Below are 26,526 nucleotides of genomic sequence, written 5' to 3' on the forward strand. Positions count from 1 at the left end.
TTTATTTATTTATTACTTTTGGCTGCATTGGGTCTTTGTTGCTGTGCGCGGGCTTTCTCCAGTTGTGGCGAGTGGGGGCTGCTCTTCGTTGCGGTGTGCGGGCTTCTCATTGCAGTGGCTTCTCTTGTTGTGGAGCATGGGCTCTAGGTGTGTGGGCTTCAGTAGTTGTGGCACATGGGCTCAGTAGTTGTGGTGCACGGGCTTAGTTGCTCCGTGGCATGTGGGAACTTCCCGGACCAGGGCATGAACCTGTGTCCCCTGCATTGGCAGGCGGATTCTTAACCACTGCGCCAACCGGGAAGTCCTCCCCTAACTTTTTAATGTCTTTGTTCTCCATCTTTTTATGTTACTGATGTCAATATTTAATTCTTCATATATTTTAAATCTAAAAGTATCATTTCAAATACTAAAGAAATTATATTCATTTAGATTTAGTCATATTTATCTTTCCCAGTACTCTTCATTTCTTCTTGCATTATTCTACTTTCATCTGGCATCACTCTCCTTTCATCTGAAGAACTTTGAGTATTTATTTTAGTGAAGTTTTGCTGGAATCATCTCATTCTTGTCAGAAAATTTATTTTGCTTTATTTTTTGAAATAGTTTCACCAAGTGTGGAAATTTGTGTTGGTACTTTAATCTTTAACCATTTTATAGATGTTATTCCATTGTCTTCTGGCTTCCATGATTTCTTTTGAAAAGACAGATGTTGGTGTTATTGCTATTTTGTTGGCAATATGTCTTTTTTTCCCCTCTGGAAGCTTTTAATGTCTTCCCTCTGTGTTGGGCTTTTAGAAACTTATTAAAAAGTTCCTTTGTATTTATCCTGCTAGGAGTCCACAGTGATTCCTGAATTGATATTTTCATGTCTTTTTTTAGTTTTGGAAAATCTGGCCAGTATTTCTTCAATCACTGTTTTTGTTTTCTCTTTTTTCCTGAGACTCCAATTTATACACCTTAGATCCTTTAATATTATCCCGTATATTTATTTTTTGCATTGTTCCATCTTTTAATTTTCTCTCAGTTACTGATACTTTATATTGACCTATATTCCAGTTTACCAGTTCTCTCTTCTGCTATTAAATCTATTGAATTCTTAATTTCAGTGAATGTATTTTTCAGCTATAGAATTCCATTTGACCCTTAAATTTTATATATATATGTGTGTGTGTGTGTGTATGTATACATATGTGTGTATATATATATATTTTAAATTTTCTGGTGAAGTTCTTTATCCTTTCCTCTGCTTTCTTAAATGTATTATTCATAGTTATTTTAAGTTCCTTATCTGATAAGGCCAGTATTTGAATTACCTGTTTATTTTTTTTATTTTTATTTTTATTTTTTTAATAAATTTAGTGTTGTTTTTTTTTAATTAATTAATTTATTTATTTATGGCTGTGTTGGGTCTTCGTTTCTGTGCCAGGGCCTTCTCCAGTTGCGGCAAGCGGGGGCCACTCTTCATCGCGATGCGCGGGCCTCTCACTATCGCGGCCTCTCTTGTTGCGGAGCACAGGCTCCAGACGTGCAGGCTCAGTAATTGTGGCTCACGGGCCCAGTTGCTCCGCGGCATGTGGGATCCTCCCAGACCAGGGCTCGAACCCGTGTCCCCTGCATTGGCAGGCAGATTCTCAACCACTGCGCCACCAGGGAAGCCCAACCTGTTTATTTTTATTATCTGTTCTTTCTCTTGATTTTGAGGCATTTATTCATGTCAAGAAACTCTTTTTAATTGGATGCAGGACATTGTGTATGAAAAATTGTAGATGCTTCAGCTGATCTGAAATTTCTCCTAGCAGGCAGACATAGCACTGGAAGATCACCTTGATCCAGTTGATGGCAGGTGTTAGCCTTTATCATGGCTGGTCTATTTCTCGTTCTTACTGGTAGAGTACCACCCTTAGTCTTAGGGCTTTTCTCTTTTGGAGTCTCAGTTTAAAGCCTTGTATGTTTAAAAGGGCTATCTACTTACTTGAGCCTGAACTCCGTTCTTTGATTTCCTAGCACTATTAGAATTCTGATGTCTTTTATTAGCTCTTCAGCACCCCTAGATGTTGCTTTCTTTTTCCTTTTCTGGGACTGTCATCTTGAGCATGCACACAACTTAGGAATCAGTAAATATCTGATGGTGAGATTGATTCTAGAATTTTTTTTGTTCACTTCTCTCCTCCTATTTGAGTTCTGGTCTCCTTGGCAACATAATGCTTTGACTTTTTTCTCTGCAACCCTGAGAGATTTCCACAAGCCCTGACTACTGCTTTCTGCTAGGCCTCTATTCCCAATGCAGTGAACTACCAAATGTACTACAGGGGCTCACCTCAACGTACCTCCTAACTCTCTGAAATTTTGACCCCTGGAGTCTTGCCTATCTTGTTAATCTCCAGTGACTTCACACAGATAATTTGTGCATTTGCACCAGCTTTTATCCAAGACACGTTGCTCCTTTGTGGCTAGAAGTTGAAGTCTGTTGCTTTGTTTTGTAATATTTTTTCCTTGATCTTTCAGACCATTAATATGGCTCTCAAAAGTGACCATCTTCTCTTTCATTTCATCCACTGATTTTTAAAAAGTGAAAAAAAATCATGTTTCTTGGTCTTAGAAAGTCTTATTTTGAACTGTGGTTGACCATCACTACGTGTTCCTTTATTTTCCCCATGTTGTTACCTGTGTTCTTTAGTAATTCTGTTTCAGTATTGTAGTTCCATTCTGGCATGTGGTCTGCCCTATATAGAGGCACCAGGATGAAGCTGCCCTGCTCACTCTCTTTTCAGATTGAAAGACCAGATTCTCGCCGCCTCTTTGGCAGGGAGGACTCATCTCCAGATTCAGCTCCACTACAGGTCCTCCCTGGACCATTCCCTATGGCTTGTACTACCCTTCCTCTGAGGTGGGATACATACCAAGATTTTTAGGGAGCAGACTTATTTCTAGGAACTGAGAAGCTCTGGTTCTCACCTCTAGACTTTTTGCCACAGGAATTTCTTAGACTTTAGCTAGGTCTGGAGGGAAGCAAAGTTCTGTGCCAGCTTCTCCTTCAGGATGCAAAGGTGTCTAACCAGGCCTTCCTCACTGTCTTCAATCCCCACCTAACCACTGGGCCCTGTGGATGCTCCTGTTGAGGAGAGGTAGGAGGCATTTGAATTGGTGCTGTGAGGTGTTGGGGAGCAGGGATGCATGTTTCTGCTGACATCTTCCCAGAATCCCTTCTAACTTTCTTTCCACCTCTGAATGTAGGTGGTGCCCACAGAAAACCAGGCCAAGGCCATTGGTGCATAGAAAACCAGGTGAGCTGAGAGTCTGAACAGCACTAAACATTGCTTAGGTTTAAAACTCAATAGCTCAGACAAGTGGGGATGAGCTATTTAAATATCAGTTGTCATGGGCTTCCCTGGTGGCGCAGTGGTTAAGAATCCGCCTGCCAATGCAGGGGACGCGGGTTCGAGCCCTGGTCCAGGAAGATCCCACATGCCGTGGAGCAACTAAGCCCGTGCATCACGACTACTGAGCCTGCAAGCCACAACTACTGAGCCCACGTGCTGCAACTACTGAAGCCCGCGTGCCTAGAGCCCATGCTCTGCAACAAGAGAAGCCACTGCAATGAGAAGCCTGCGCACCACAACGAAGAGTAGCCCCCGCTCGCTGCAACTAGAGAAAGTCTGCACGCAGCAATGAAGACCCAACACAGCCAAAGATAAAAAAAAAAAATCAGTTGTCATTATTTAGCAAAGAAGCTAAAATATATTTAAGGAAAATGAAAATTTGGCTTAAAACTCTGAATGTTATGATACCGGCAAACATACTTCTGTTGGCTCTGGGTCCCCATGAAAGAAGAGTAAGTAAAATTTCATAAAAGTTAGGAACGTGTCAGTATCATTTCCAGCACTTTACAAATTAGCTTTAACTGGAAGGTTAATAAGGGTGTCATATAGGTTTGTTTAATTCTTAAACAAAGTTAAATAGGTTTCTGTTTTGCTGCTGGACTTTTCAGTGCCATTCTTATCCTGATGTGTATTGTAAATATCCATGAAAGGGAAATCAATGATCACAGATAGCCTATCGCTGTTTGGGGAAATATTGCTCTTTTTCAGCGACCTGTGAAACAACAGTTCATTCTGTCAGTCATCAGTAACATCCCCATTTGTCTGAGCTATTGTGTTTTAATTTGGATTCCTCCAGAAGCATATCTTATGAGTAGGTCTGAGTGGAGAATTTTATTTGGGAGGTAATGTCAGGAAGCACTACTAGGGACATGGGGAAAGGAGACAGGGAAGGGAAAATAGCTAATAGAGTGTGTTGATGTGGGTAATTGGGGATCCGTTTTGCTGAGAACCTCTAGGACAGGGTATAGAACATCATACTTGAGAAGTGAAGAAGCAGAGGAACTTATCAACCAACTCCCATGCCTCTGTGTCTGAGGGTAGTGTGTAGAGAACAGTGAGTTCCAAGGGGATATGGGTTGGATGCCAATAGTGTCTTGTATATGTTGTAAATAGTATTGCAAAAGGTCATGCACATCACATTTACATTGTATATTTCCTGTTTTTGCTTATTTGTCCCTCATATTGCTGCTTCTTAACATTCTAGCCAACCTTTAAATTCTCTGTCAAATACTACTCCTCCGAGAAATTCTTCCTTAATTTTTCCAGCTATAACTGACACCACTCATTCTGTTTACCATGATAACATTAGTTTTAAACTCTTACTTGAATAATTTTGCTCTTCTCTTGTGCAATTTACTGCTATTGCATTATAGTTATTCATAATAAAATTCTATGTTTCTTACCAAGACACTTCACCCTTGAAGGGAAGGACATATCTTATTCATCTTTCTATACTTGCAGTACTTAGCACAGTGGCTTGTGCAAGACAGGATCCCAATCAATGTTTGTTGAATGACTGAAAGTCTTTATATTCTAGAACAGAAACTGCATTAGCACAGTATGATTTAAGGCATGAAGAATTCGTCTGTTACTTCTACAAGTAAGAGGATGGTTTGAATTACTTATTTTTGGAACAGTCATTCTCATTTGTTAGATGAAGTTTGTATCTGGAGGCCAAACATTTAAATAAATGCCAGGAGGGGCTGGGTAATTTCATCATTCCATCTGGACTGCAAGATACGCATATGGGTGGGTCTCTTCTGAAGGCATGCTTAGAAGTAGTTAAGTATGTCCTTGGGAATTTTCTGACTTTATTCAAACAGATGTTTTCTATAACTTGTATTGGCCTTTGTTTAGATAAATAAAATCAAGATAGTTCCATTTTGCTTTTTTAATAGAAAAAGCTGTGTTTCTTCTGCATTCATAACGAATGTTTACAGTCATTTTTATATATTAAATGCTATTAATCAAGAGAAGTAATCTGAGTTAAAAGCTATTGCCCTAAATGAGTAAAAAATGGAGGTATAATTGGAAATGGCTTCCCTTCTCTTATATTTGTACTATTCTTCTTAATATTTGGCAGATGGAATAGGAATAGCAATGCTTAAGTTGGAATGCTTTATGGGGTTTTAAACTGTTGTTAATTAGTCGTGAAATTATTTTAATTACTTAAAAATTCCATTATGATAGTGCTTCAAATATGTGTCACTTATTGGCAAACTATTACAGACCAATGTTTTGTAAATCATTTTACTTAAGCTTATATTGATGGGAAGAAAAATAAGGTAAAAATATTTAATATATTTATAGAGAAGAGATTTGACAGGGTAAAGAAAAACTTTACCTCAAACTAGGCTATAAAAATCCTGAAGCCTTTGGGTTTTTATCTGTGGTTCAAAGCAATTACTTTTAAAAAATGGAAAAAGTGGTGTGAAGGAAAGAGGAAGATCAATTGAGTCTAAGTCCCTTCTCCCAAACTCCTCTTTTTACTATTTCCATTTTTTATTTTGGATATTTGCATTTTTGTTCCTAGCCCAGAAGAAGGAGGTGACAGTTATGACTATAAAAAAAAATAGCCTTTAATAGCTCTGGAAAGGTTTGCTGAGGAAGAATGACGTTATATATAAGGTGGTGGGGAGTAACGGGAGATTCATTCCTTTGTTCATTTAATCATTCAAATATTTGTTGAATGAATAAATGAAAAGTTAGGAAGACATAGTTCTCAACTTCAAGAGATTTAAAATTTAGTAGGAGACAGAACACATGTAGTCAAATGACTATTATATAATATAGACTATGGAAGTACCTGAAGATAGGTTGGAAAATATTTTAAAAATACAGTATAAAAGAGGGAGAATCACTTCAAGTTTGCGGGGGTGGGGGGTGGAGTCTGGAAAGACTTATTTAAAGAGGTAGCATTTGAGTCTTATCCTGAAGAATGGGTAAAATTTTAACAGGCAGGTAGGAGAATATTCACAAGAGATACATTATCCTTTTCCCTTTCGTCTAACTATACCCTCTACTGTACAGCCTAAGTATGTTGGGGAGAGCTGTCCCCATTTCAAGTTCCAGGGGTGGCCTTGCTTGACCTAAGCAGATCAGCATCTTCTGTTCCCCAGGCCAAGGCAGAAAAGGTCCAGGTAAATCAATGGGTCAGAAACACAGGCAAGGTTTCTTCATCAGAGACCTGGATTGGAGGAAGATCAAGATGCCAGAAGTTGAAGTGACTGGGTAGTGGAGCTGTTAGAGTACTGGGGACTTGGATTGAACAGCAAATGTCCTGGATCCATTGCTTAGGTCAGGAAAATTATTTCAATTCAGAATGGTATCAGATTTTAATAAAAGAAGGAAATTATTTCCATGGCATGTCCAGAATCCGTTGACTTTTAACACACTGGCCCTGGTTCACCTGATCATTCAGCCTGGTTTTAACATAGCATCCTACACTCCCCCGCACCCCTGGCAACACACACACACACACACACACACACACACACACACACACACACATACACACACACATACACACACACATACACACACACATACACACACACACACATACACACACACATACACACACACACACATACACACACACACACACACACACACATACACACACACACACACACATACACACACACACAGAGTGATTAATTCTTCAGTTGTATCTTCATAAATTTCTCAGATCTCTTCTCTTCTTTCTGTCCGCAATGCTGCTATCCCAGTTTTCTACTCACCATTTCTCATCCATATGACTGCTATCCCCTCCTAACTGATCTCCCTGGCACCAGTTTGGCCACTTCCCATTCCAGAATGACCTTTCCAAAACAAAAATCTGACAGTGATATTCCCAAGCCTTCTCTTTTACCACTCCCCACCATCCATCTATGCCTCACTCATACTGAACATGCAACGGCTTCCTAAATATAACAGTGCCCTTTACCTTTACATATGATGGTTCTTTGCTTATAACCATTGTGTCTCCTTCCCTCTGTCCCCAGCTTATACACCAGGCCTTCCTCAGACTATGAGTATCTGGGACCCCCTTTTCTTAATTCTCAACCTACTGAGACTCTAAGGGAGGATGTTGATGTGTTAGTCTCCTGCTGTGACTATGGAGGTGAAAACTAGGCAGCAGAGTGTCAGCTTCAATGAGATATTGTAGGAAATGTAGTGTCAGACTGAAGACTCTATTCTGTCTCCTGCTGCAACTCTCGCGAAGCTAACAGTGAGTGAGGGCAGGGCATTGGAGAACAGACTGGCCATTAACTAGGGTCAAGACAGCTAGAAGTCAGGATCTAGAGGGACATGGACTGTAGCAAGGTCAATGGCTTTGAAGCAAGACTGGGAGGGCAAAGAGTTGAAGACTCTGGACTCTAATGATTCTTCTATTCTCTGGTTTTGTCTTGCCCAGCTTTTCTGTACCACCCCCAACTCCCAAAGGTGGCTGATGTAAAATTATCTTGATGTTTAAGGGACTGTTTTGCATTATTTTTGAATCTCCTTGTGAAATTTAATAACAAAGGCTTCTAGTTTTGAAAATGTTTATATTTTGAAAAACTTTCCCAGCAATATTCATTTCTAAATTAATTTTGTTCTATAGGTAGAGAAGGCTAATTAATTAATTCATAAGAATGAGCTTTTAGAATAATTCCTCTCTTGCCTCATGCTGTGTAGAATTTTAACTAAGTACCAGATAAATTAGTTCTGCCTTTGTGGCGTTTTCCATAGCTAATGTTTTACAACTGTTCAAAACATAGTCATTGTAGGACAGCAGTTTTCACAGCTGCATTACAAACAAAGTTGCATGGTCTGGATTTGTTGTCTTCACCAATCTTAATGTTGTTGCTGTTAAACTCTTATTAATAAAGATTAAAGGGCTTCCCTGGTGGCACAGTGGTTAAGAATCCGCCTGCCAATGCAGGGGACGTGGGTTCGGGCCCTGGTCTGGGAGGATCCCACATGCTGTGGAGCACCTAAACCCACAAGCCACAACTGTTGAGCCTGTGTGCCACAACAGCTGAAGCCCTCACACCTAGAGCCCGTGCTCCGCAACAAGACAAGCCACTGCAGTGAGAAGCCCGCGCACTGCAACAAAGAGTAGCCCCCGTGTGCTGCAACTAGAGAAAGCCCACATGCAACAATGAAGGCCCAACACAGGCAAAAATAAATAAATAAATTTAAAAAAAGATTAAATAAACTTATTTATTCAACTACTGTTTATTGAGCATTTAGTATAAACAATACGTTGTGCTAGGCACTGGCAGGGGTATAAGGGTGTAAAAGACCCATTGCACTTCTCAGGGAGAGAATCTGGTAGGAAATATGAGATACATAGAGGAAAAAGTATAGAAGGAAAAGAAGATAGAAGAGGTAATACATATCATTAAAGACATATACAGTGAGGTAGTTATTCCACTGGAGTGATTGAGGAAGAATTCTTTGAGTGTATATAGGAAGCAGAGGTGAGAAGGGAGGAAAGGGATGTCTAGACAGAGATAATAATTCTGTGACCAAAAGCTCAATGGCAAGAAAATATAGAACTTATTCAGAGGAGTGATGAGGGAGTATTTGGTATTTTGGGAATGTTGACTCGGGCAGATTAGCCAGGGATTTAAAACATGCTAGTGTGAATGCTTATTTATGTATTTATTTACCTATTTATTTATTTATTTTTGGTCAGTATTTCTTAAAATGAGATTTACAGACCTACAAGATCCATGTCTTTTCTTTTAGACTATTTTTACAACAACGAAGGATTATTTCTCACTCACATTTATATCTACATTATGGGTCTGCTGTGGCTCTGCTTCACTCTAGGACCGAAGCTATTGCTACAGCATCTGTCTGGAACATCTTTCTGGTTGGCAGAGCAGAAGAAAAGAAGAATATGCAAAGCTATGCCATGTCATTTAAAGCTTTTGTTCAGAAGTGATGCATTTCATTGGCCAGATAAGGCCTATGAGAACTGGAAAAGTTTTGTTTTTATTTAGATGATAATCTAAAAAAATTTTTGATGTATTTTAGATGACCTGAACATTCACCTTTAAACTGAGGACAACCATAAGGAGTTGTGTTGGCTTCAGTGTTTAGATAGTGTCAAATAGTATCAGTGGGTTGTTCTATTAGCATTCCCTAGCCAATCAGAGGCAGGTGGAGAAAGTAAATGATCCTGATGTTTTTTCCCCAGCTGAAGCCAAATGACATCACCAACATACAATGGCGATGTCCTAGGGCTTTGAATAGAGAAGTGGGAGGATTTAGTCATCACAGGTACATTGCAGTATAGGTGTGCCAAAAAGCAACAGCAGCAACAACAAACAAACAAATCTGTGCCATAGCATTCAGTGCCGTACTTATGTTTGAGATGATAATTTAGTTTAAGCCAATTATTATCTGTCATGTTAAATTAGTGTTGTTAATTTGACTTTTATTGGTTTGGTAGTTTTGTTTTAACTTAATTTGTAAAGTTATTTTAGGTTATGGTTATATAAGAGATCTAAACATAAAACGTTTATGACACTTTTATATTTTCTGAAAATTAAATGCTGATAAAATTAATTTAACATTTTTTTCCCTTTAAAGGGATATCCATGCATTACTAATATTTGAGAAATACTGAGGTAGGTAATGAGAACCCAATGAAGAATTTTGTGGATATGAGTGACATGGTTAGGGCTGTGCCTAAGGAAACTGGTCTGGCAACAATATGGAGTGTTTACTAGAAAAAGAAAAGACAGGGATAGTAGGGAGAATGCACTTCAAGAATCCAGGTGTGTGGCAGTAAGAGTTTATGGAAATGGAAAAGAAGGGACAGATGGAAGAGATGTTGATAGAGAAGCATTAATGGGAAGTTTTCAGGGACTATTTTGATGTATGGAGGTAAGGAGAGGAAGGAGTCAGCTCTCTTGAGGTTTTATTCTCTGTAAAGGAAAGAATAGGAGTACCATGCGCAGAAACTGGAGAAATGGAGACGGAATCAGCTTAGCAAAGACAGAGTTTGACTTTAGACATGATTTTCATTCTGTTAATAATAGGTTTCAAACAGCTAATAATGCTTTTTGAATGAGGGGGTTAATAGAGTAGTTTACCTACAAATAGTTTTATTTTTATATCTTCAGCACCTAGAACATTGGGTGGCACATAGTATGCAGTAAATGTTAGGTGAACTGAATGTGTTGATATGAATTAAATACGTAGTTAAAAAGGTTAATCACTGGATTTCCACTTCTGGCATTACGGCTAAATACAAACTTTGAAGAACCGTGCTGCTTCAGAACAACTATATTCTGCATAGAACACACTTTTTGAGACATTACCAGAGGAAGGGAATATATTCAGGCAGCACTCCCATCATACTATGAACTGGACTTGGAGTGCCAGGGAACTGGGACCAGAGAAGTGGGCTATAATGAGAGGTAGATTTCCTCTGAAGGCATATGGCAATAGAGGCTTTGCTGCTGGAATACTGAGCCTTGGGACAATGAGGAGGTAGGGAAGATGATCCAGGGACTCTTGCACTCAGCCAAACAATTCAGGCTGAAGTAAATGCTTGGCTCTTGGAAGAAGCAAAAGCAAACACTCTCTAGAGGAGAGCTTTTCCAAATTTTGCCCACAAGACTCCCACTAATTAAATTGAAACAATGACCTCACAATCAAAGATGATGAAACCCATGGTAAGGAATTCACAATGAGTGAAGATCATCAGAAACAACAAACAATAGATTTGGACCCTTCAAGGATGCACATATTAAAATGATCAGGTATTGAACATTGAACAGTTGGGTATGAAGTGTTTAAGGAAATAAAGGCACAACAATAAATCTAAATATACAACAAGATACTACCAGGAATGACTAGACAGAATTGAAAAAAAAATAAAATCCTAGAAATGAAAAATATAACTGTTGAAATAAAAACTCAATGACAGATTAAATAGCATATTAGACAAAGCTTAAGAGAAAATCAGTGAATGTGGTTTAGGAAGACAGAAGATGGAAAACAGTAAAGAGAAATAGAAAATAGAATGAGAAGGTGGTCTAATATGCATCTAATCTGAGTGCCAGAGGGAGAGAATAAAAAGGATGGAAAAAGGCAATAAAAAAACAAACAACCCAATCCAAAAATGGGAAGAAGACCTAAATAGACATTTCTCCAAAGAAGATATACAGATTGCCAACAAACGCATGAAAGAATGCTCAACATCATTAATCATTAGAGAAATGCAAATCAAAACTACAATGAGATATCATCTCACACCGGTCAGAATGGCCGTCATCAAAAAATCTAGAAACAATAAATGCTGGAGACGGTGTGGAGAAAAGGGAACCCTCTTGCACTGTTGGTGGGAATGTAAATTGATACAGCCACTATGGAGAACAGTATGGAGGTTCCTTAAAAAACTAAAAATAGAACTACCATACGACCCAGCAATCCCACTACTGGGCATATATTCTGAGAAAACCATAATTCAAAAAGAGTCATGTACCAAAATGTTCATTGCAGCTGTATTTACAATAGCCAGGACATGGAAGCAACCTAAGTGTCCATCAACAGATGAATGGATAAAGAAGATGTAGCACATATATATAATGGAATATTACTCAGCCATAAAAAGAAACGAAATTGAGTTATTTGTAGTGAGGTGGATGAACCTAGAGTCTGTCATACAGAGTGAAGTAAGTCAGAAAGAGAAAAACAAATACCATATGCTAACACATATATATGGAATCTAAGAAGAAAAAAAATGTCATGAAGAAACTAGGGGCAAGACGGGAATAAAGACACAGACCTACTAGAGAATGGACTTGAGGATATGGGAAGGGGGAAGGGTAAGCTGTGACAAAGTGAGAGAGTGGCATGGACATATATACACTACCAAACATAAAATAGATAGCTAGTGGGAAGCAGCCACATAGCACAGGGAGATCAGCTGGGTGCTTTGTGACCACCTAGAGGGGTGGGATACGGAGGGTGGGAGGGAGGGAGACGCAAGATTGAAGAGATATTGGGATATATGGGGATATATGTATATGTATAGGTGATACACTTTTTTATAAAGCAGAAACTAACACACCATTGTAAAACAATTATACTCCAATAAAGATGTTAAAAAAAAAACTCAAAAAAAAAAAAGGATAATGGATGTGAATTTTCCAGACCTGATGAAAAATATGAATTCATAAACCCAAGAAGCACAACATACTCCAAACAGTATAAATAAAATACAATTAGAATGACATCAGACTTTCCACAGCAACCATGGAAACAAGCCAAAAAAAAAAAAGCAGTGGAATAGTATCTTCAAAGTGTTCAAAGAAATTAATTGTCAAATGTGTTACCAGAAGACTACCTTTCAAAATTGAGAGTAAAATATATTTTCAGTAAACAAAACCTAAGAAAGTTCACCTCCAAGATACCTGCACTAAAAGAAATTCTGAATAATTTTCTTTATAAATTAGGAATTATCCCATAAGGACAGTGTAAGATACAAGAAGGAATGGTGAACAAATAAAATCATATATATATGTAAATCTAAGCAAATATTGTGTTATAAACAGTAATTATAGCCTTATTAAATGTGTGGACAACAGCATATGTCAGAAAGGGGGTAATCAACAAAGTGTTCAAGAGGTAGGTTAAGATATTATTTATCATTACATTTTGCAGTTTAAACAGTAATGCTTAAAAATTCAAGGGCAACTACTAAAAGTAAAAAATTGAATACATAAATTCCACATCAGTAGAAAGATAAAATGGAATAAAAAATCAACTGTATGGACTGAATCAATACTGAAAAGTATTAAAGGAGAAAAGAGAAGTAAAAGCAAGTCACATAAAAATAAAAATACAAGACATAGAAACACGTTCATTTATACTAATGATCACAATAAACAAGTACATCAACACAAAATCATAAAAGGCTCAATTGACCAGGGAGATATAAAAATCCTAAATTTGTATGCATCTAATAAAATAGCCTCAAAATACATAATGTAAAAATTGATAGAATACAAAACTTGATGCAACATCATAGTTAAATATTTCAGCATACATTTCTCAATGTATAAGAAAAGAGTAAATATGTAGAAATTTTGAACATAACTAAAAATCTTGATCTAATGGACAAATATTGAACTCCACACTCAGTTATTAAAGAATATACATATTTCTCAATGTCATGTGGAACATTTATAAAAACTGATCATATACTGATCCATAAAGCAAGTTTTAAAACATTTCAAATAACCAATATCATATAGACCACATTCTCTTACCATATGCAGTTGATTTAGAAGTCAATAACAAAAAATTTTCAAATATTTGGAAATTACCCAAAACTCTTGTGAATAAATTGAACAAGGAATAATAATGGACGTTTAAAAAATACTTAGAACTGAATGATGACAATACTACATATCATATTTTGGGGATGTAGAGAAATCAGTATTATCGGTATTAAGATAAAACTTTACAATCTTAAAATGTTTATATTATAAAAGAAAAAAGATTTTAAATTAATGAGCAAAAACTAAGAAATTAGAAAAACCACAGCATTTCAAAGAAAGTAGGAGAATGGATACAGATACAATAGAGAAGATTAACAAAGCGTAACTTGGCTATTAGAAAATGTTAATAAAAAAGGTAAACCTCTACCAGATTGATCAAAAAAAAGAAAGAGAAGGCATAAATAAACAATATTAGGAATAAAAAAGATATAATTGTAGACATAGAAGAGATTTAAAATGTAATAAAATATTATGAAAATATTATGAACAACTATCTCCAGTCAATTAAATACAGATATAATTGAAAAATTTCCTGAAAAATATAACATACCAAAACTATCTCAAAAATAATGTTTTAATAGTCTTATTACTATTTCAGAAATTGAATTAATTTAATATTTTCCCACAAACATCAGCTGTACATGGTTGTACAGGTGAGTTTATTAAAACTGTAATAATCAGATTATTCCAATTTTATACAGTCTTATACAAAGTCTCCTAGAAAACTTAAGAACTGGTATATCCTATAAGTTTAATACCAAAACTAGACAAGGATATTATAACAACAAAAAGTTACAGACCAATCTCATTACTGAATATATGCAAAAATCCTTAATAGATTGTTGTTGAACCCCTCTATTGAATTTTTCAGTTCAGTTATTGTATTCTTTACCTCTGTAATTTCTCTGTTTGGTACTTTTTGGTATTTTCTATCTCTTGTTGAAATTCTCACTTTTTTCATGCATTGCTCTCTTGACTTTGGTGAGCACGTTTATAACCATTATTTTGAACTCAATGTGTTACTGAGTCCAAGCTCACTCTGTTCGCTGCACGACAGGCCAATGAATTGGAGGTGTTGAGGCAAGGAAGACGACTTTATTCGGAAAGCCTGCAGACCGAGAAGATGGCAGACTAGTGTCTCTGAAAAACCATCTTATCTGGGTTTGGATGCCAGTTTCTTTTATAGCACAGAGAGAGGGAGGAGATGAGGAAGTAAATTTTAGGCCGTAAGTTTTGCACATATCCCCTGGAATGGCCAGCCTCCATGAGAGGATGTGTTAATTTCTTCTTTCTTGCAGCTATCCACAGGTGGGTGGGGTCAGGTTGTCTCCCTGTGAGCTGAACAGAGGCACTTTAACATTCCGGCAGAGGGGCAGCGTTCCCTGAGGCAGGCCATTATGTGTGATTATAATAACAAAAGCAAGGAAAAGCAAAGGTTAAAGTCAAAGAAACAGATCGAACATGGAGTCCGATTTAGCTCTTCCCTGTTACAAATGAGGTAAGTCACTTAACTTTGGTTTACTAAGATCTGTTTCTGGAATTTTATCTTGTTCTTTTGTTTGGAACATATTCCTCTGTTTCTTCATTTTCCTTGACTCTCTGTGTTGGTTTCTACACATTAAATAAAACAACCACCTCTCCCAATTTTGACAGAATGGTCTTATGTAGGAGATGAACTTCATTGATCAGCCCGGTCTGTGCTCTTGGTTGTCTTTCAGACTTTTGTGATTGTCCAAGCTACCTTCTTTGCTCTCAGCACTTCCCCATAGTTGAGGGTATGCCAAGGCCCATCTGTGACCCAAAGGGGAGGATTGCAGTCAGTACCTAGATGTAGATTTATTGGAAACCAGACCCTCAGACAGAAGCTAGGAAAGTATACAGTTAGGCCCTTTTCAGGGAGTAACTGAGAGGCGGGCATTCTTGTCTGCTCCCTCTGTGCTGGGTTTGAGTGTGTAGCCATGGCGGGGTGCGGGTGGGAAGTGAGCTCCTGCATCTGTTAAAAAATTGTGGGTTTTCTTTTGTTTTATTTGCTGCAGTCCTGTGGGACTCGTGAATGCCAGTCAGGTTGGCTGTTAGAGCCAGGTGATTCAGTGGCCCATCCCTTGGGTGGCTGCTACAAAAAGTGGGGACCTGAGGTGTGTTCACAAGCTCTTTCCAGGGAGATACTGATGACTTGGTCTTATTGGAGTCAGCTGGAGGGAGAAGGCATGAGAGGTATCTGCTGTTTTCCCTGGTATCTGGGGAATATTGCAGCCAGCACTTATACACTTGCTAAATTAGAAGCTGACCTTCAGGCAGCAGCTTTTAAAGTATGCAGATGTACCTCATTCAAAAGAAGATAGGAGATAAGTGATTTTGCCTATTCCCTATGTGCTGAGCCCTGAGCTGATAGCCAGTTAAGAATTGTGTCTTTGTTTGCTACAGTCTTGTGGGACTTATGAATGGAAGCCCCACTGGCTATCAGAGCCAGACAATCTGGAGACCTGCCTTTCAGGCAGCAGCCGTAAAAGATGGGCTGCAGACTTGTGTACTAGCTCCTTTCAGAGAGATATTGGTGATCTGGAGCAGGTGGGAAGGAGGAGGTGGAGGAGTGTCCTCTGGCTTCCCCAGTCTCTGGGGAGGATTGTATCCAGCCCCTAGTGCCTGCTAAATTAGAAGCCTGGCCCTGAAGCAGCAGCTTCTAAAGTATGCAGCTAAACCTCTTTTAGGGAAAGACTGGGAGATGGGTGATTTTGCCTGCTCTGTTTGTGATAAGCCCCGGGGGATGGGAGTGTTGTGTGCCCATTAAGAATTGCTTTTTTGTTTGCTATAGTCTTGTGGGTCTCATGGACACAAGCCTGGTTGGCTTTCAGAGCTAGGTGTTTTGGGAATCTGTCCCTCTTGTGGAGTTCTTAAAAGTTGGGGTTAAAATTCTTCACTGTTCAGGGAGAAGCCAGGAGTTGGTGATTCCCTGTCAATTTTCTGGTGCTGTGCTTGGGGTGGGGTTTACGGTGAGAGTGTCTCAGCCTTTCCTATACATTTTAATGTGGGCATTTTGTCATTCATTTAATGTATAGGAATCACTCAGCTAGTTTCTGGATCTCTTTCGGAGGGAATTGTTCCATGTGTAGCTGTACATTTGATGCACCTGTGGCACGTGGGGAGCTCAGGAGCCTCCTATATCACCATCTCAGTTGACTCTAGAAATCTATTTCCAAGAGACTCCTTAGATAAATGATTATTACTGTGATGTATGTGTGTATGTATACATATATATATGTATACATACACACACACATATGTAGAAAAAAATGAAATTTGATCCCTTCCCCACACCATACACAGAATTCAATTCCAGATGGATTAAAAGGGAAATGTAAAAAAGCAAAAATTAAAAGAATTTCATAGAAAATATGGGAGAATATATTTCATGCTTAAGGATATGGAAGGATTTCTTAAACAAGATAAAAAGTTCCAACTGTAAAAACAATATTGTTAAATTTTTCTGCATTAAAACTAAGAACTTATGTTTATCAAATGACAGCTTAAAAGCAAATGAAAAATAAGCGACAGGTTAGTAAAAGATATCTGCAAATATAAAACTGACAAAGATTTAGTACCCAAAATAGATGAAGAACTCCTAAACCAGTAAGAATAGACAACAACCTATTAGGAAAATGGGCAAAAGACATTTTATAGAGAAAAAGAAACACAGTGGACAAATGGTCACTGTCTTAGTTTACATTCTCCAGGAGCCTGAGATAGGGATTTTTCAGCAAGAAAGTACTCTAAGGAGAAACCTATAAGAAAGTGAGAGAAGCAGGATAGAGCAGGGGAAGAAGCTAAACAGAGTTGTGGTTTCAGCCTGATCCCATGGGGGAACTCTGGAGCATGGATGGCACCACAAATTTGTCTCACTTGAAGACAAGGAACTGGGCCTTTGTATTTCTTTATCAACCAGTCTTTGGCTGTGGTCTGCCCAGGCTTTTTCAGGTGAGGTGACTCCCATTGGCCAAGTGTATTTATCCAGAGAAGAGCGAAGATGTGAGCCATCAGCAGCCAATCTAGCAGCATCTAGGGGAAAATTGCACTGGCCCAATAAGGGGGACCTGGTGGAGTACAAATAATGTCTATCACAATCACTCTCATTAGTAATCAGGGAAATGGAAATAGTGACTAAAATGAAATATGATTTAGAGCATGTTGTAGTGCATACAGAAGTCAAAATATAACGTTGTACACATGAAACTTATATAATGTTATAAACCAGTGTTACCTCGACTTAAAAAAACAGCAAAAATCATTTTATTTTTTTAGCTTACTGAGGTATGTTATGGACTGAATTGTGTCCCTTGAAATTCATAAGTTGAAGACCTAACACCACCCCCCCGCCATGTGACTGTACTGAGATAGGGTCTTTAAGGAAATAATTAAGGTAGAATGAGGCCATAAGAGTAGGGCACCAATCTGATAAGACTGATGTCCTTTAAGAAGAAGAGGAGTTACCAGAGTGTGCGCTCTCTGTCTTTTCCTCACACATACAGAGGGAAGGCCATGTAAGGACACAGTGAGAAGACAGCCCTCCTCTACATGCCAGGAAGACAGGTTTTACCAGAAACCAACCCTGACGGCAGCATGAACTTAGACTTGTAGTCTCCAGAACTGTGAGAAAATAAATTTCTGTTGTTTGAGCCACCCAGTCTGTGGTATTTTGTTATGGCAGCCTGAGCACACTAATACAAGATAGACTTTACATACAATAGAATTCACTTATTTTAAGTGCACAATCTGATGAATTGTGTTCATTCATGTAACATCCACCACAACCAAGATGTAGAGCATTTCTATCACCCTAAAAAGTTTCTTCATGCCCTTTTTTTGCAGTTGATACCCTCCCCTGTCCCCAAGCAACCACTGATCTGTTTCCTGTCACTATAGTTTTGAAACTTCTGGAGTTTCATACAAATGGAGTCATACAGTATTTAGTCTTTTGCATTTGACTTCTTTCACTTACCATGTTTTTGAGATTCACCCATGTTATTTTGTCTATTAATATAAAATATGACTTTATACCCACTATTTTTGTAAAAATAATGCAATTTGACAGTATCAAGTGCTGGAGAGGATTGGATTAATGTGAACTCATGTATTGTTGGTGGATTGTAAATTGTTGCAACCATTCTTGAAAAAAATTTTGTCATTTATATTGTAAAATTAAACAATCGCTTACCCTATGAGCTAGGAATTCTTTTTATGTAAATACCCTAAATAAAATCTTTCCTATGTGCTCCAGGATATATATACACATGAAAAAAAACCCCCCAAACCTCCAAATGTTTATTCACAGAATAGGTTAAAGTTTGTTATATGTTTAAAATGTAATATTATACAGCGATGAAATGCATGAACTATATCTCCCAGCAACAATATGGCTTATTCTTGGAAGCATAATCTTAGGTTAAAAAAAAATCAAGTTCCAAGAGATTATATGCAGGTATACATAGCTTTTTAGTACTCAAAACGAGGAAACTCAATAACATAGTGTTTAGGTGCACATATATAATTGATACAATTATAAAAAAGGAATAGAATGATGAACACAAAATTTAGGGTAGTAAATATTTCTGATAGGGAGGTAGGAAGATTGATGAGGGAAGAATATGTAAGTAGATGCAAGTTATTTACGATGGATAATTTATAGTCCTTAGGTAGTGATTCCATTGATTTTTATTATATTCCTCTGATTTATAATTTATTTAAATGTTTTATGTACTCTTTCTCACCTATAAAATATATACAAATATAAAAGAAAACAACGTATTTAAAATTAACCATTTATAAATTGGAAGTCATTTTTTCCCAAGTGAGCCGTTTGATTTGATCTTAGACTTTTATCTAGATTCCTTGAGTAATCCACCATTTCCTCAAGTTCTTTATTCATAGTAATTCCTATGTTATATTCATTTTTTTCTGGAAAAAATCCCAAAGGAAACTTTTGATCTTTTTTGCTTAGCAGTTTCTCCTCAAAAAAATGTTAGTCACATGAAACTGCCAAAAGATTTAAACAGTCCTCAAAAAGAATTTTTCACCCAAATAAGCTCTTTTAGACTAAGTCATCCTGATATAATAGTTCATTTTAAAAATACAGCTTCATTTTATTTCCATGGGTCTGTCATGTTCTGTGAGGTATTGGTTCATGTTGCCTGGGAAGATTAAAAAATCTGATAAAGGAAACTCTGAATTAAAAGATGACCCATACAGACAGTGATGATCGCTTGGGAAGAAAAACCTTGTATGTCCTCCTTTTTCCCCTTTTGGCTATAACTGTCTTTTTCTCTCCAATTTGGACATTCTGGGAAATAATTTTCCAAGAAGTACCTTCTCTTATGAAAATCTATTGAGATGTTTTTGGGTTTTCCACTTTGACACCCAAGCTGCTAATCTCTGCTGAAGTAAGAGATACAACCTTGGGGACAGTGTCAAAGATAATAATGGCCTCTACCTGGAGCTGGCCTACACTGCCCATGCGCATTCATCTACTCTAGCTCCTTCCCTCTACTTTCAACAGATGAAAGGAACCTACAAAACAGATACATACTATGCATAAAGTCCCTCATGTTTACACTTTATCCTCTAAATTTAGGACTTTCCATTTCTTATCTTACTTTAGCTCTCTGTAGCATTTAATACTACTGACCATGCTGGACAGGCAACTTAAATAAATGCAGTGAAAAAGTATAAGTTTATAGGGAAGGTGGAGACTGCACGAACTGAAGAGCTGATTTTTGCTGTGTAATAATGTGAACTGAGATCTTCTGGGCTTTCAAAAGAAACTGGAGCTACAGATGTGAACTCGCTACAGAAACCCAGAAGCACCTATCCCTTGCAACTTTCCCTAGCACGGAAATTTCATCTCTTTCTTCCATGTTGAATTTTGGTATCTTAAGGAATCTGTTGCTGCTTCAGCCAAACTGGACTACAATGTCTCCCCCTCTTTACCTGCTATTCTCTTTGCTGCAATGGTGGGAGCAGTTTTCTAAGTTGGAGACCATATGCATTTCTTGTAGAAATGATGATGGTGCTCAGTTACAGTTGAAATAGGACTCTGAGTGCGGTGCAATTCTTCAGATACATTAGGGGTTAAATAGACAGCTCTGCTTTTGCTTGGGAATCTAAACAATGCTTTATGACGTTGCTTCTAAGGGAAAAGGCACTCTGAGTTCCAAATAATTGACTTATAAACAAACACATCCAGTGCCTGTGTTGGGAACTGCCTGTTCTTGAAGCTAAGAATTTCGTTGTTTTTAAAAAGTGGCTTTTCCCCTTCTTTCCTTAGGTCAGCCATACTTTTCTGATTCTTGTGTCACGTGTTTTACTACATTAATTAAAATAATTTTCTCTAAAATATACCAGAACATCTGTCCATCCGTCCATCCATCTATCAATATGTCCATCCACTTCTTTGAATAATATGCTCATTTAAAATGTGCTACTGATATTGTATTTTTAAAGCATCTCTATTTTTGAACTGTCCTCCTACTTGCTAAGGACTTTTTGTCTGCATTGATTGTATATAGGTTTAATATATGAAAGCTAAATGGAAAGTTCCACTGGTTTGTAAACTTCTCTACTGGATGGTACGGTCTTCCGGGGCAGGACTAAGTCTAGACATCTTTGTACCCTGTTTGCTTACCATAGGTCCTGGATGGTAAGTGCTGAAGAACTCTTTCTTGCACTGAACTGAAATACTGTAGTTCTGATCCATCTTGAAATATGCTAGCATAGTGCTTGGCAATGAGAAACTTACCTCGTTACAACTGTCTTTCTTAGCTACTGAGATTAATAAGGTTAAAATCTAGATTATGTCATTAATGTTTTCAGGAATAAGGAAATTATTTTATTTCTTTGTGGTAGAGATTGGCCTTGCTCATAAAACCCACTTCATCTTCTTGGGCTCACAGCTAGAGTGCATTTCCCAAGATCTTTTGGAGTGAGAGGTGGCCCAAGTTCCAGGCAATGAAAGGTTAATGGAAGTGAGTGGGCCACTTCCAGGGCTGGTCCAGAAACACTTCCCATGTATAATCCCCGTGCTCTTCCCCTATTTGTTGGATGAGTGTGGAGTACTCTTGAGGCTGAGGAGGAAGTGGAGACCCAAGATGGAAGTAGCCTGGGTCCCTGAGTGACTATGTGGAAGGCCAGTCAATCAGGAACACCCATTTTGGACTTCATACGAGCAAGAAATAAACTACTGAGTTCAGCCACTGAGATTATGGGCTTTATCTCTTTGAGCAGCTAGCATCATGTTAATGAATACAATTCTCCTTAAACATATTTGAGAACTGTTTTGTCTTTTGTATATGTACGTGATGGTTGTATTCCCACAGCAATTCTCTGACACCAACTGGGGGTTCTACAGTTCAATTTTGTTTTTTAAATTGAAGTATGGTTGATTTATAATGTTTCAGGTATACAGCAAAGTGATTCAGTTTGGTATATCTATAATATTCTTTTTCAGATTCTTTTCCATTATAGGTTATTACAAGATATTGAATATAGTTCCCTGTGCTATACCTACTGTATAGCAGATATATCTACTATATATAAAATATATATTTTATATATAGTAGTGTGTATCTGTTCATCCTGAATTCCTAATTTATCCCTCCCTCCTCTTTCCCTTTTGGTAACCATAAGTTTGTTTTCTGTGTCTGTGAGACTCTTTCTGTTTTGTAAATAAGTCTATTTGTATCATTTTTTTTAGGTTCCACATATAAGTGATATATGATATTTGTCTTTCTCTGTCTAACTTACTTCCCTTAGTATGATAATCTTAAGTCCGTCCATTCAATTCAATTCTGACATTAGCTCGTAGAGTTAGCCCTGATCCTACAGGTTAAGGGGCTCCGTCCTACAAGGCTTTTCCTACTTCAGCTGCCAGCCACAGATCCTGGACCTTACCAAGCCACCTGCACTTCTGCCTGGCCAGCTACACATTTGGGGCTTCCTAAGACCACTCCTCCCTTCAGTTTCAATAATTCACTAGAATGACTCACAGAGCTCACTGAAAGTGCTATACTTATGATTACAGTTTTATTATAGAGGATACAGTTCAGGAACAGCCAAATGGAAAGATATGAATTGGACAAGGTCTGGGAGGCAGGTAACATAGAGCTTTTATGCCCTCTCCTTGTGGAATCAGGGCACACCACCTTCCAAGAACATGGACAAACACCAACTTGGAAGCTCTACTGTGCCTCAGGGTTGTTATCGAGATTTCACTATGTAGCATGATGAATTAAATCGTTGACCACATGATTGAACCCAGCCTCTAGGCCCCCTCCTCTCCCTAGAGATGGGGTGGGGCAGGCTGAAAGTTCCAACCCTCTAATCATATGCTTGGTCTTTCTGGTGACCAGTCCCATCCTGAAGCTACTTAGGGGGACCCACCATCAGTCACTTCATTAGCATAAACTGAGGTATGAATGAAAGGGCCTCCTTAAGTATAACAAAAGACACTCCTATCAGGAAGCTCCAAGGATTTTTGAAGCTCTGTGCCAGGAATGGGGGACAAAGACCAAAATATATTCTTTATTATATCACAAAGGTAAATGCCAAAGGTCAAAATTCTGAGTTTAAAAAATTTATTGTTTGAGCTTATTGACCGGAAGAAGTCTTTGGACTGGGGCTTGCCCATTAGACCTTTCCTCCCCAAGCGCTAAAATTTTCTCCTCTATCCTGCATCTTCCTAGTTCCTCACCCCTATTATAGCTCTAACATGCATATGCTTTCAAGTTAAGTTAGAATGAAAGTTCACACTCATGTTTGACTGACCAATAGCCTGTTTAACTATTTTAACTTCACTATCGTTCTGTATCATTTTGTGTTTAGAATTCTATGTTGATAATTTATTTTTTGAAATAACTTTTATTGTTATTTCTGATTATAAAATGTAGATGCACTAATAAAAACATTATACTGAGAGATAACTACCATTAGCATTATAGTATATTTGTGTACAGTCTTTTTTTAAAAAATAGATTTAGTTAATTAATTAATTAATTTATTTATTGGCTGCGATGGGTCTTCGTTGCTGCATGCGGGCTTTCTCTAGTTGCAGCGACCGGGGGCTACTCTTCGTTGCGATGCACGGGCTTCTCATTGTGGTGGCTTCTCTTGTTGCGGAGCACAGGCTCTAGGCACGCGGGCTCAGTAGTTGTGGCACACGGGCTTAGTTGCTCCGTGGCATGTGGGATCTTCCCGGACCAGGGCTCGAACCCGTGTCCCCTGCATTGGCAGGCGGATTCTTAACCACTTCACCACCAGAGAAGCCCTGTGTACAGTCTTTATATGCAGATATTTGCAGATAACTTTTTCTTTACACAATTTGAATTATATTGCATATTGGGGTTGGTAATGTGTTTTTCATTTGCCTTTATATCATAAGCATTTCTTATGTCAGTCAATATTCTTTGAAAACATCACTTTTATGGCAATAAAAAGTATATATATGGCCACATGATATATCTGTAGATATATCATAATTTATTTAGACATTCCCCAGTGATTTGAATATTTCGGTTTTTATGTTTTTAGTGTTATGAATAGTATTATGATGACCATCTTGTTACATAAATCATTATGTGTACTTTATTTCTTTAGGATAGATTTTTAGATGCCTCCATTCATTTTAAATGCAAAAATTTAATATATTTTGGGTTATTTTCATTTTCAGCAAGATGTGCATCTTTATGAAGAACAATTTGGCAACAAATAATAAGAATGAAAACACTGTTTATGTTTTTTAACCTGGTTATCCCCCAATTGGGTAGAAATCCCAGTGAAATTTAAAAAAATTTTGTCCAAAGATGTTTGTAGCACTGTTTATTAATAGGAATGAACGTAGAAAACTATACAGGTATTTCAAACTGGACATATGAGCACATGAGCATGATACATAGATGGAAGAAATGATAGGAGTAGGTTGCTACTTGGAAATATGTGTACAAAACAATGTTAAGTGAAAAAAGGACAAAGAATAGGATGTATATACTGGTTACAACTAAATAAAAAATATATTCTTGTATACTGATAAAAATTGGGAGGGAATTTAGAGCAACATCAGTGTTGGTGATTTAAGCTTATGGGAGCCTTTTCTGTAAGCTTGTTTAAATGTTGTGTCAGTTTGACTTTTACACTCACTCAGGTTACCTCAGGAAAAGGGGAATTTATTGTTTGGATGCACACATACTAGAAATAAAGAGTAGAAAGACATCAGCGATTGATGTGCTTCTAGGAATGAGCCTCTCTTTCTCTCTCAGTTCTTTCCTCTCTGTGTATAATCTTTGCTTCCCACAAAGACCTGCCCTGACTTGGCTGTGACCTGCTCTTGCTCTCCTTTTGACTTCTGCTTCCCATGACCCTGTCAGGCCTTCAGGGCTCTCCAAGTCACTCTATAGAGTGAGGCACTCTGATTTTCTCTGGGAATTTTGGCTTAAAGACTGGGGGTCTTGAGTGAACTGACTCATCGGGGCCCTCTGCCTGGTCCTGCCCAACTCACTATACCGATAAATGGTATTGTACATGGCCACTTTGGCTCAGTCTTCTGTGGAGCTGCAGGCTATGTGGTTTTCCCAGAAGTTAGGGTAGACACACTGAAAGTTAGCCTATGAAAATGTGTGTGTGTGTGTGTGTGTGTGTGTGTGTGTGTGTGTGTGTGTTTTCAGTAAATGAATCTCTAGGTGCTTGAACTTCAGATAATGTAAGGAATGTATTTAGGGTGAGACTTTCCCATGGGCCATCGAATTGTTTAATTGATTCCGTATTCTACCATAAATGAGTACAAAATCAATTCTCTAAATTCTACAAGGGTTTTAATGACTGAGGCACGCTACCTCATCAGGTCGTTTTTGGGATAAGATGCTAAGGTGGGAGATGGTAAGAAATATCTGGGACCGAAAAAAATAGGAATGTCAAGAGCATAGCTTCCAGTTTTTCTCTGTACAGAGAAACTAGCTTCCCTGCAATTGATTTATGGCTTATGAGCCTCATGTTGTAACTAAAGTTAAGTAGCCCTAAACAGATTCCTACACCTTTAAAAATTCTTGACAGTGTGGAAGAGGTCTGTGCTTCCATTTTATGGCTTTACCATCTGGTGGTTTCAAATTTGCTCTGATGTCAAGGGGCTGGCAGATAGTGGAAAAAGAAAGCATGGAGGATCATGCACACTTAATCACTTTAATCTGGAAGTGATGAGCATCAGTTCTGCTTTCATTTCATTGGCAAGAATCAGTCATATGGTCCCAACTAGATGCTGGGTGCGGGGATGTTGGTTAATATAGTCCATCTGGATGGCCACTCTCCAGCATCAACTCTACACCATAAAAGACATGGATAGATTTTTATTGGTCAGAGAGCTGTCTCTATTATGCTTTCCCAACTTGTTTTCTGGTCTCTTTTATCTCCTTAATTAAAGTTAGCCCATGCTTTAATAATTAACTAAGCAGCTCTAATCATATTAGTTAATTGCTCAAAAAATAAAACCAAAAAACATCTATGGCTTCCCATTGTCTGTCAAATTAAGTACAGCTCCTCACCTTGATACTCAAGCCCCCAAAGAACACAATCCCATCCTACTTTTTTGGCCTCATCCTCCAATACTTTCCTACCCTTTTTAAAAACATTTCAGGGAGAATGGTCCACTTACTGTTCTTAAAACACAGAGTCTTTGTTTCATCCTATGTTCCCATCTGGCATTCTATCTACCTCACCATTCTGCCTATCATGGGTCATATACATTTTAAATAAATTCAGCATATTTTTCTTATTTTGTGCCTTTCTGAGTCCACTAGTGAGGGCAGCCACTGACTTCTAAA

The 26,526-nt window shown here is 37.9% G+C and overlaps 1 long non-coding RNA gene across 1 annotated transcript; it reads right to left on the bottom strand.

Annotated features, from left to right (window-relative positions):
* LOC309621195 lies at window positions 1-25,349 on the bottom strand. The gene is made up of 2 exons (XR_014239809.1): window positions 1,662-25,349; window positions 1-1,313 (listed from the first exon to the last, which is right to left on the bottom strand). It is a non-coding gene; the product is annotated as an uncharacterized lncRNA (long non-coding RNA).
* Window positions 25,350-26,526: the final 1,177 nt, after the last annotated feature.

Source organism: Balaenoptera borealis, assembly GCF_965194805.1.
Source record: "Balaenoptera borealis genome assembly, chromosome: X".
Lineage (NCBI taxonomy): Eukaryota > Metazoa > Chordata > Mammalia > Artiodactyla > Balaenopteridae > Balaenoptera > Balaenoptera borealis.